The following is an 11,853-nucleotide window of genomic DNA, read 5'->3' on the forward strand; positions in this document are numbered from 1 at the left end:
CATGGATCTTGAGTAGATGAGACAAGACAGACGGACAGTGTACCTGAATGGGCTTGAGTAGCTATGAAAGATGAAGTCGCTCGTGTGCGACCCAAAAACTAGTCATCCTCATCCTTCAATATGCTAATCATCTCTGGAGTCAGGTCGGAACTCATTGACAGTGATGTAGCATTTTGGCAAATAGCTTGATTAACGGATTTAGATGGTCTACCATGGAGATCCCAACAATAGTCCACCGAGTGGTTAGTGCAACCACAATGAGTGCACTTACGAGATTCACGACCTCGAGTGCGATTACCTCTGGCATCATGTCCCCCACATGCACCTCTACCACTTCGGCCTCCACGCCCACCGGGAGCAACATAGGAGGCAGTTAAAGCAGATCTCTCATTATTTTGATATGAAGAAAACTAAGATCATTGTCCAGATAACGTGGCTCGCTGAAGTCAGGAGAACACATAAAGAAATGAAGGAAGCTGTGGACTTGCCAGAATTTGAGAATGCACTAACTCATACTCAGGTTTTAAGCTGACAAAAAACTTAACAATGTTAAAATCTTCCAGTTGTTTTAGCATACTTGAAATATTAGAAGTGATAGGTTGATACATTCGGAGTTCTTCACATATGCTTATCACTTGCGAATAATATTCTTCCAGGCCCAAAGCACCATGTTCCAACCCAAAGAATTGCTTACACAACTCATAAATACGGGTTACGTTCCCAGCACCCAAATATATCTGTTTGAGATGCGTCCACACGTCTTGAGCGGTGTCAAAATGTATTAAGCTGGTGCAAATATTAAGCTCAATACTGGTCAACATTAGGGACAATATTTGAGCATCTTCTTGCTCCCGTTGAGCAAATGCAGAACTAGCTAAGTCAGACATTGGATCAATCAAGTGAGTATGACGAAGACCCTTGCCTTTCAAAAACATTTCAACAAATTTTGACCAAAACGTATAGTTTTTTCCATTCAACTTCACCGAAGTCATAGGCATACTAATATTTGGTGCAAAAGACATTGACTCAAATTTAGTTGTCATGGTGAAAAGTATCACAACAATTCAACTTGGAGACAAGGATACACACAAAATATGAAATATGGATGAAAAACTGGGAGACACAATATAGAAAAGTAGAAACCCAGATTAAAAACCCAAATTTCGGATCTGAAATGGTCGAAACAAACCTGTACCGGCCGAAACAAGCAAGTATCAGTTCAGAATTGGCCTGTATCGGGTTTTAACCGCTCTGTTTCAGGTCTGAACCGGTATGTATCAGGTTGTATCGGCCTGTATTGGGCTTGTTCCAGGTATTGCCGGTACTGGCTTCAAAAACTAACCCTAAACTGGAATAGGTTATCCTAAACGAGGATAACTTATCCTAAACGAGAATAAGTATACTGTATACGTGTTACCAAACGTACGCTATTCTTGATAGAAATGAGACCTTACTTCGGATTGGGGGCATACGTAGTCGAGGACAGGATAGTAGAGACCTGCCACCATACACACCGAGACGTCGACGTCAATGGCGATAAACAGGGCTTCCAGCAGCTGATGACGATGGGAGACTCACCGGTGTGCATAGAAAATGCCGGCAATATCGATTCTGGTATCCAGTACTGGAGACGACACTTGAGGTCACCAGAAACACCTTGAAATAGCTACTGGCTGCCAACGTCGAAGAGGACAACGACCACTAACCATCACAGACAACGACGATGATACCACAGCGCCGTCGCACAACCACCACTAACTCCGTCGCACAACCACAACCACCACTAGTTCCGTCGCACAACCACCATTAGTTGACTACACTTTTCTCTGATACCATGTAATTGAACATAGAGAGAGAATGAATTCGTATCTTCATTAACATTAAACATCCTATAAATACTACATACAAATGACCATTGTACACTCATAAACTATACTAATTACAACCATGTCCTCTAACAAGAATGACAAGCCTGTTTATTGAAAGAGATCTCAAACCATTGTCGTACAAGAGAAGAGGGAGAAATGAAGTTACTGATACTTAAGAATTCTTTTCTTTTTTTCTCTCATGAATATATAGAAACTGATAAATGGTTCCATAATGGGAAATCTTATTGTGTTATTTGAAGTTAATTTGAGAGATTTAAGTCTATTTAAACTAAAAAAGACGTACTTAAAAAAAAAAGAAAGAAAAAAAGAAGCACGTATGCTCGGTAAATTAATAAGAGATCTTTTGCATCTTGAATTACTCCCAAAAAGGTGGACAGCTAATGTATGACTTTTACAGGCATAGAATCCATAAGTCAAGTCCAAGCTGCAGCATACCGGTAAAAAATAGTTTCTTTGTTTTTATGGGGCTGTTTGACTTTGAAGAATCTGCCTGATCCATAAAACTCCGTAAATTTTCTGAGAAAAAGAAAAACTATGTTTACTGTAGTGGTCAACTTTAGATACAGTCTCAATTACAAATTTTTCCTTACTTTTTTTTTTTTTTCTAATAGATAATGGTGGAATAAAAATTATTCATTGCGAATTGGCTTCTTATTAATAAAAATAGATTTATGACTGCAATAGCTTATAAGTACAACAAATAAATGCAATATAATAGTTTGGTTTATTAAATAACCTGTTGCAAAGTTTCCAATCTCTAAGATAAGTAAGGGGATGTTTGGAAATAATTTTTATCTCATCCTATCTCATCTCTTTTCATTCAATCTCATTTTTTTCCTAAATATCATTTAAAGACAAACTCTTTGAAACTAATCATTACAATTTTTTCAAACTAATCAGTACAAATTTTCTAAATTTAAAAAAAAAAATCAACTTTTTCAAATCCTAAAACAAATATAATATTAAAAAATTATATTCTAACAATATTTCAACTTTATAATATTTATTCAACTTTTTCTTTCTTCTTTTCCAAAACTCAATAAATACTTAACTTAAACTATCTCACTATTATTCACAAATCATTTTTTTAGTATTTATTAAAATTTCATCTCATCTCATTTCCCAAACATTCTCTAAAGAGTAATGTCATGCATCTGTCACTTCAAAACTGGAGATCCTCTCTCCAAAGGGATTAAATCATACTTAAGCAATCTAACAAAACCATGATAAATTATTTATCCATGAACACTCCAGCACCCAGTAATATGGCAATAATTAGTTATTATTTTCGTCGTCAGCTCCCTTGCAAAGACATTGAGCATCTCTCTACCTCAAGACATCTCCAGAACTTCCAGCAGCCATTACAATAAATAAGGTTTTTGAAATGAAAATTTTCATCCCAAAAGGTTGGCATTTCTTCCCAAAATATGCTTTAGGACGGAAAAAAACTATCTCAAGTTTGTCCCAAAAAATATCTTTTGAGACGAAATAAAGCTCGACCATTCGATCGCGTTCAAATGGATTTTTTTTTTTGGGAAGATTTAAATTCGTCTCGTAAATCCATTCTAACATCGTAAATAACGTTCGAACAATGAGGATCTGTTCGAATGAGTATTTCATGGCCGGTCAATTGATAGCACTCCATTCGACCAAATACACATGAAGAAACGTTCGAACGGCACCTGTGGTGCCCCCGACCCCCCATGTAAGGAAACATAGGAATCGAGACACCGGGATGATGACGACACGGGTCACGCATCCCAACGAAAGTGCCAAGTGTGTGTGTACATGCAACAGTGTATAAAAACAAAGCAGCGGATTAGTCAACTAAGTACCAGAATTTAAATATAATCTAAACATTAATAAAGGTTTAAAAAGTAGTTATACAGTCATCCAAAATTAAAATACAATACAGTAAAATAAAATATCTAAGCAAGTGATCCCAGATCACTCCTCAGGCGGAGCTGTATCCTCAGGCTCACCCTCCTCTTCATCTGTATCAAAATCTTCATTACCACAAAATGGTACCGCAGATAAGTATAATCCAAATAACCACATAATGAAAATGCATTAATGCAACCAACATGCATACATATGATGAAATATGCATTTTCCTCAAAACATCATTTTCCCCGAAAATGATTATTTTCCAACACACGTCAAAATCTCATTTGACCCAAAATATCTGTAAAACATTTTCCCAGAAAATGATTTACACAGAAATCCAACACACTATTTTTCCAGAAAATAGTTCATTTATCCATTATTACCATATGCACCATGGTCTCCTCTAGGGACTATCCGCACGTCCTGATTTCGTAGCGATGCCCAATTCCGCGCCCAGCGCGTTCATGGCCAAGTACCCACTACGCAACAAGCGATGCCCAGTTCCGCGCCCAGCGCGTTCATGGCCAGACATCCTCTAGTCCCTGCCAGCAGAAGGACCACGAAGTCGGCATGATACCATCTCGTCCGATCCTACTGTCGCCCAGCGACAATTCAGGAGACGTTACTCAGTATATTCCGCTCCCGAGTAACCAGAGGAGCTCCACCGAGATAATGCCCCATCTTGGCTTGGGGTCGTGATACACATACACCCATAAATCCTTTCACATGAAAACCCAGTTTTCATTAAACACATGAGCATGAATGCAATACACGAAAACCCAGTTTTCCTTTACAAACATGATCATGCGTGCAAAATGTAATGTACATGAACAACACAATATCCAAACCAACAATTACCAACCCAATCAATCACACAAACAACTCCAATCACCAATCTATCCGACCCCCGTACTCCTCGGACTCAGTCCGGCATGTTCAACCAAATACAGTGAAATGAGTTAGTGCAAAAATACATTTAAATCACGAAAGTTCTTTGGAGAAATACTTACAGCGCTATATAGCAATTTCCGAAGGATCACGAAGCTGCAAGAAGTGACGTCTGAGCAACGTAACAGTGCAAAATGCATTGTGGCCGTGGGTCTCAAATACCCACTTTTTAATGGAGACAAACGAAGATCCAAGAATGATAGTGGTGGTGAAGGTTGGTCGTGGGTGGCGGTAGAAGACCAAAAAGCCCAAAACGGAAATATTGTTGAAAATGCTTCACTGGTGACGGATCGGAGGTGGGGTTGGGTCCAATGGGTTGCTAAGAGGTCGAGGATGAGGTGGTGAGAAGATGGTGGCCAATGGTGGTGCGACGGCGGCGCAGCGGCGGAAAGAGTGCTGCGGCTTGGAGAGGCTCGTGGTAGCTAACGGCGGCGCGAATGGAGCTGAGGTTGGTGGGGTGAGGTCGACGGCGGCTAGGGAGGCTAACGGGCTGGGCAGTGACGGTCACTGCCAGCTCACAACGGCGCTGGGTGGTGATGGAATAAACAAATTGAGAGAGGGAAGGGGAGCTGGGTCCCGCGGGAAGAGAGTCCGAATGGAGAAATAAGGAAAAAGAAAAGAAAGAGAAAAGAAAAGGAGAGGAAAGAAAAATGGAGGAAAAGAAATGTGGTCCAATCCTCATAACTTGGGTCACAAAAATGATCCAACGGAAACAATTTCAAAACCACAAGTTAAATAAAATAATTTAAACATAATGGTAAAGTGAAATTGAAATAATTAAATCCAATAGTAATTAATTGAGAATAAAGAGATTTTAAACGCATAACAATAATTAATAATTAAGAAACCCTTCAAAATAATTTTCACAAAATTCAAAATTCAAAAATCATAAAATAAACCCACTAAAAAAATCCAACAATTTTAAAATAAGAGAATAAATTTTTGAATAAAATAAAAATAATCATTCAGTAAAAATATACTAAAATACAGGGTGTTACATCCTCCCCCCCTTAAATAAAATTTCGTCCTCGAAATTAGTAAGGTCAAACATTAAACTAAGATGTATCAACTAAGAGCAGACTTTAGAACATACCGACAAAATCAATCGAACAAGTATGAATATTGCTCTCTCATGTCAGCTTCTCTCTCCCAAGAGAAATCTTGAGCCAACGGATCGCCCCATGACACTTTCACCAAAGGTATTATCTTGGACCTTAACCTTTGCTCTTTCCAATCCACAATCTGCGTCGGAGCAACTTCATAAGTAAGGTTAGGCTGAAGTTGAATGCGTTCAGGGTCAACAAAACGTGGCTCTTGCTGTCCAAAACTCTTCTTCAACGAGGACCCATGAAACACATCATGAACATCCCCAAAATAGTCTGGCAAGGCAACTTTATAAGCAACAAGCCCAACCTTCTCTACGATCTGAAAAGGGCTAACATATCTTGGACTAAGCTTTCCTTTCTTACCAAATCGCTTAACGCCTTTCATAGGAGAGACTTTGAGATAAATCCAATCACCTACTTCAAAGGATAAGTCTCTTCTTCTTGTATCTGTGTAACTCTTCTGGCGACTTTGTGCTTCCGCCATTTTAGTCCTTATAAACTGAACTTGATCCTTCATTTCTTGAATTATCTTAGGCCCAAACAATTTGACCTCGCCAGATGATTCTCCCAACTCCCCTGAAATTCCATGACACAAGATCGCAACATGTCCTCAAGAGTCTGAATAGTACACTCTGATTGACCGTCTGTTTGAGGGTGATATGCAGTACTAAACTTCAACTTAGTGCCTAAAGCTGCTTGCAAACTTTTCCAAAAATGGGACATGAACTGTGGGTCCCGATCTGACACAATGCTCTTGGGTACTCCATGCAAACGCACTCTCTTTGACATACAGCCGAGTTAACTTACCCAAGGAGTCCGTATTAATGATAGGCAAGACATGGACACTCTTGGTCAACCGATCAACAATCACCCAAATTGAGTTCTTCCCACTAGGAGTCCTCGGCAAACCCACAACAAAATCCATAGAAATATCATCCCACTTCCACTCTGGAATAGGGAGAGGTTGAGGTTTACCAACAGATCTTTGATGCTCAGCCTTAACTTGACGGCACGTGGCACATTTCTCAATAAACATGGCGATATCCAACATACTCGTATTAGTCCCCCAGTGGCACATCACGACCAATATTCCCAGGGTGACTATACTATCCAAAATCTCATTTTCCACCAAAACTTTAATACAACATCCAGTAAATTCCAATGATTAATAGCTCCATACAATAATATGTGCCAACCTCAATCAACTCCTATGCTACAACTTCTAAACCTCCATTGAATTCTACTTTTGGTAATCTAATAGCCACTTCCAAACTTAACCATCAATAAAAAATTGCACAACCAAATGATTAATCTCCAATTACAAGTATCTTCTTAAAATTCAAGTCACCACTAATTCCTCAAAATCAACACAATCAGAACTCCTGACTACAATATAAACTCACATTCCAACAATATAAAAATAGACTCCAAATTCCCAATATCATATAGAAAATTTGATTCAATCTAATTATCTCAATATAACCAATTTTTCAAAAAGGCCAAGTCATCATAGCATAATAAAATTCGACAATACTCATAAAAAACTTCCTATGCTTGAACCACTACACTTAAATCATCTCACCCAATGCCTCATAATCTTGATCTTGTCAGTGTCCGTGGTAAGCCTGTAACAAAATCCATAGAAATATGCTCCCATTTCCATTATGGAATCTGAAGTGGTTGCAATAACCCTCTGGTCTTTGATGTTCTACTTTCACCTACTGGCAAGTTAGGCACTATGCCACAAATTCAGCAATCTCTCTCTTCATGCCCTCCCACCAAAAAAACTATATCAAATCCCGATACATTTTTGTACTACCAGGGTGAACTGTGTAAGGGGAGCAGTGCGCTTCTTTGAGCATAAGTCTTTTTATTTCAACATTATCCGGTACACAACATCTATTTCCAAACCTTAACACACCATCTTCAGAAACATTGAACTCAGATTTATCCCCTTTTTTCTACTTCTTCGATTAATCTCGCCAACTTAGAATCTTCTTTTTGGGCGAGCTTAATTCTGTCTATCAAGGCTAGTTGAACTATTAAACTGGTTATCAATGCTTGCTGGGTCACCCACAACCACTTCAATAGTAGCTCTTTCCAACTCCACTAATAAGTGGGAATGAGTGGTAAGAGTTGCAATTGCTGGTCCCATTGGCTTCTTGCTAAATGCAATAGCTACAACATTAGCTTTGCCTGGATGGTAGTTAATGTTGCAGTCGTAATACTTGACTAGTTCGAGCCATCTCCTCTGTCTCATATTCAATTCTTTCTAAGTGAAGAAGTACTTCAAACTCTTGTGATCCGTGTAGATTTCGCACCTTTCACCATATAAATAATGTCTCCAGATTTTAAGTGCAAAGACAACTGTAGCTAACTCCAAATCATGTGTGGGGTAATTTTGCTCATATGTCTTCAATTGCCGAGAAGCGTATGCTATTACTTTCCCATGCTGCATCAATACACACCCCAAACCCAATCGCGAAGCATCAGTGTAAACCACAAAACCTCCTCTTTCGCTAGGGACTGTCAAAACTGGAGCTGTCACCAATCTCTTCTTCAATTCCTGGAAGCTTTCCTCACATTTCTCAATCTATTCAAACTTATTGTTCTTCCTGGTAAGGGCGGTAAGGGGAACCACTATTTTTGAGAAATTGTCTATAAATCGACGGTAATAACCAGCCAAACCCAAAAAACTCCTAACTTCATGCACATTAGTTGGTTGAGTCCAGTTAACTATTGCTTCAATTTTCCTAGGGTCTACTGAAATACCATCCCTTGAGACTACATGTCCCAAAAATACAATAGACTCAAGCCAAAACTCACACTTCTTCAACTTAGCAAATAATTTCTTATCCTTGAGTGTCCCCAGAATTTGTCTCAGATGGTCTTCATGTTCAGCTTTGCTCTTGGAGTAGATTAATATGTCGTCAATAAACACCACTACAAATTTATCCAAGAACTCATGAAATACCCGATTCATCAAATCCATAAATACCGCTGGGGCGTTGGTTAGGCCAAAAGGCATGATCAAGAATTCATAATGGCCGTACCTGGTCCTGAAAGCTGTCTTTGGTACATCCTCCGCCTTGATCTTCAATTGGTAGTAACCCAATCTAAGATCACTCTTGGAGAATACTTGGGCACCTTGCAACTGATCAAATAAATCATCGATGCGGGGCAGCGGGTATTTATTCTTTAATGTCACTCGGTTCAGTTCCCTATAGTCTATACACATTTTCATTGTACCATCCATCTTCTTCACGAACAAAACTGGAGTTACCCAAGGTGGCACATTGGGTTTGATGAAACCTTTGTCTAATAAGTCTTGCAACTGTTTTTTGAGCTTAGCTAACTCTAATGGCGCCATTCAATAAGGGGCTTTGGAAAGAGGTGTCGTGCCTGGGACTAATTCAATAGCAAACTCTACCTCCCGCTGGGGTGGTAATCCAGACAAATCTTGAGGAAAAACTTTCAGATATTCTCTCACAATAGGAATCTCTTCTAGTTTCACTTCTTCCTTTGGTTCATCCACCACGAAAGCCAAGTACCCCTGACATCCATCACGTAATAACTTGTAACTTGAAAAGCATAAATAACTGATGGAAGGGTACGCACTCTGGAACCCATATACCGAAGTTCCTCTTCCTCCGGAAACCTGAACATCACTTCCCTTTTAAAACAATCAATACTAGCATAACTGGAAGCTAACCAATCCATTCCTAAAATCACATCAAACCCAATCATAGGGAAGACTATCAGGTTAGCTGGCATTTCCCTCCCGCTAATAGTTATAGGACACTTAAGTAAAATCTTGTTGCAGATCACTATATCACCTGATGGGGTTGAGACCCTTAAATTGTAATCCATTTCATCAGTATCAACGAGGCAGAAGTTAATGTAGTCCATTGAAATAAAAGAGTGGGTAGCCCCAGAGTCAAATAAAACAGTAGCCTTATTGAGAAATAGGGGAATAATTCCTGTGTTTACGTCATATAATCCATAAAAATAACAAGATAATTAATCCTTAATTCTCAACATTACAAAAAAAAATAAAAAGGAAGATCAGAAAGATTATACCTATGATTACATCATTCTTGTCCTCAGCTTCTCCCGGGGTCAAAGCAAACACCCGTGCCGACACAATCCTCCATTGATTGTTGCCTTTGTTATTCGGCCTAAAGTTTTGAGGTGGGTTAGGCCTTCTGTTGTTCTCCGTAAGCAATGGACATTCTCTAATGAAGTGCCCATTCATACCGCATTTGAAACATGATCCCACTTCCTTTCTGCACTCCCCAAGGTGTATGCGGTTACAAAACTTACAGGGATTAGAGGTATGATTTCCCTGTATCTGTCTCTGACTTGAACTGCTCCCCTCATTTCTCTTTTTCCATTGCCCTTGATCCGAACTAGGGAATCCTTGTGGAGCTGCTCTCTTCCTCAGTTCTTGCAATTCAGCACCCCTCTTGAGATTCTACTTAACTAGTATCGCCTTGTGCACTAATTCTGAAAAATTCTGAATATGTAGGACCATCACTCGTTCATAAATCCTGTAGTTCAAACCTTCCTCAAACATCCTAGTCTTTTTCTCCTCATCAGGAATCAAGTATGCGGCGAAGCATGATAATTCCACAAACCTTACAGCATACTGGCGCACAGTCATGGTCCCTTGCACCAAGTTGGTGAACTCTCGAGCTCTAGCTCCATTATCAGCCTTAGGAAAAAATCGATCAAAGAAATTCTGCTTGAATTGAGCCCAAACAATTACTCCAGTCCCCTTAGCTTCCCTGATGACTTTTTCAGAATTCCACCATCTCTTCGCTTCTCCAGTTAGTTTGAAAGCTATGAATCGGACTTTTTGCTGATCGGTGCACTCCAAAACACTAAATATTTCTTCAATGTCTTGTATCCAATCTTCCGCTGCGTTCGCATCACCTCTTCCATCAAAGATGGGAGGATGCGTTCGATTAAATTGTTCAAACGTGCAACCCCCATCGTTGACGTTTTCATTCAAATTTTCAAGGGTTCGAACTCGACAATGAGCCGCCATCCTGAAAGTTTAAACTTGGTGAAATGTTCTAAATTAATAAAAGCGAAAATACTGGGTAAATAATAATAAGATAAGTAAAATATGCGTATAAACACAAATACATATATATATATATATCAAATAACTATGTAAGGCTGTCATCACTAAATACCCATACATCACTAGAATCTAAAACCTCAAAGTTCCGAATTCAATTCCTAACATCAGTAAAATCTAAAACCTCAAATCCCATCAAAATCAATCATAAGGTTCTTGGAACTCAAACTTAAATATCCACATGACCATCCTTATAGTCCTTCAGTTCCTATATTGAAATTTTCACATCTTATGAACCCACAGATATCTAAACCTCCAAGGTCTACAGTATGCAAAATTCAAACCTGTCTCTGATACCAACTGTAACTCCCTAACCCCGAGGGTTCACAGAGTTAACTCATATAATCTGATAATCAACTCTAACAAAGCTAATGTACTTCCAAATTCAAGAATATATATTTCCAAAACATCAAATCAAACGTAAATACTTCAAATTAATAAACCATATAAACTCATTTATTCAATTTTCAATCCAACAACCCAAATAAAATATCAACTCTTCTTCATGTCTCAAATAACAAACTAGAAATAAGATAACATTGACATAAGTCTCCATAAACCGTCTAAATCCATTGAAGCAAAAAAAATATATATATATATAAATAGCTTCCAACATCAGCACTAATACCATGAGATACCCAACAACAATTCACTGCTAATCTTCTCCATAAACTCTAATACTGATCCTCAGCTAAACCATCAATGTCATCTGAAATATTATGAAGATTAAAGAGGTGAGTTATCAACAACTCAGCAAGCAGAGAGCATATACTAGCATGTAAACATGAGCATTTATAACATTTGATAAGTTGAACAAAACATTTTCTTCAAATTACAGAAACAACCTATTTTACTTTCAGAATGCTAAAACAAAACT

The sequence above is a fragment of the Juglans regia genome, chromosome 5, assembly GCF_001411555.2.
Source record: "Juglans regia cultivar Chandler chromosome 5, Walnut 2.0, whole genome shotgun sequence".
NCBI classification, from domain to species: domain Eukaryota; kingdom Viridiplantae; phylum Streptophyta; class Magnoliopsida; order Fagales; family Juglandaceae; genus Juglans; species Juglans regia.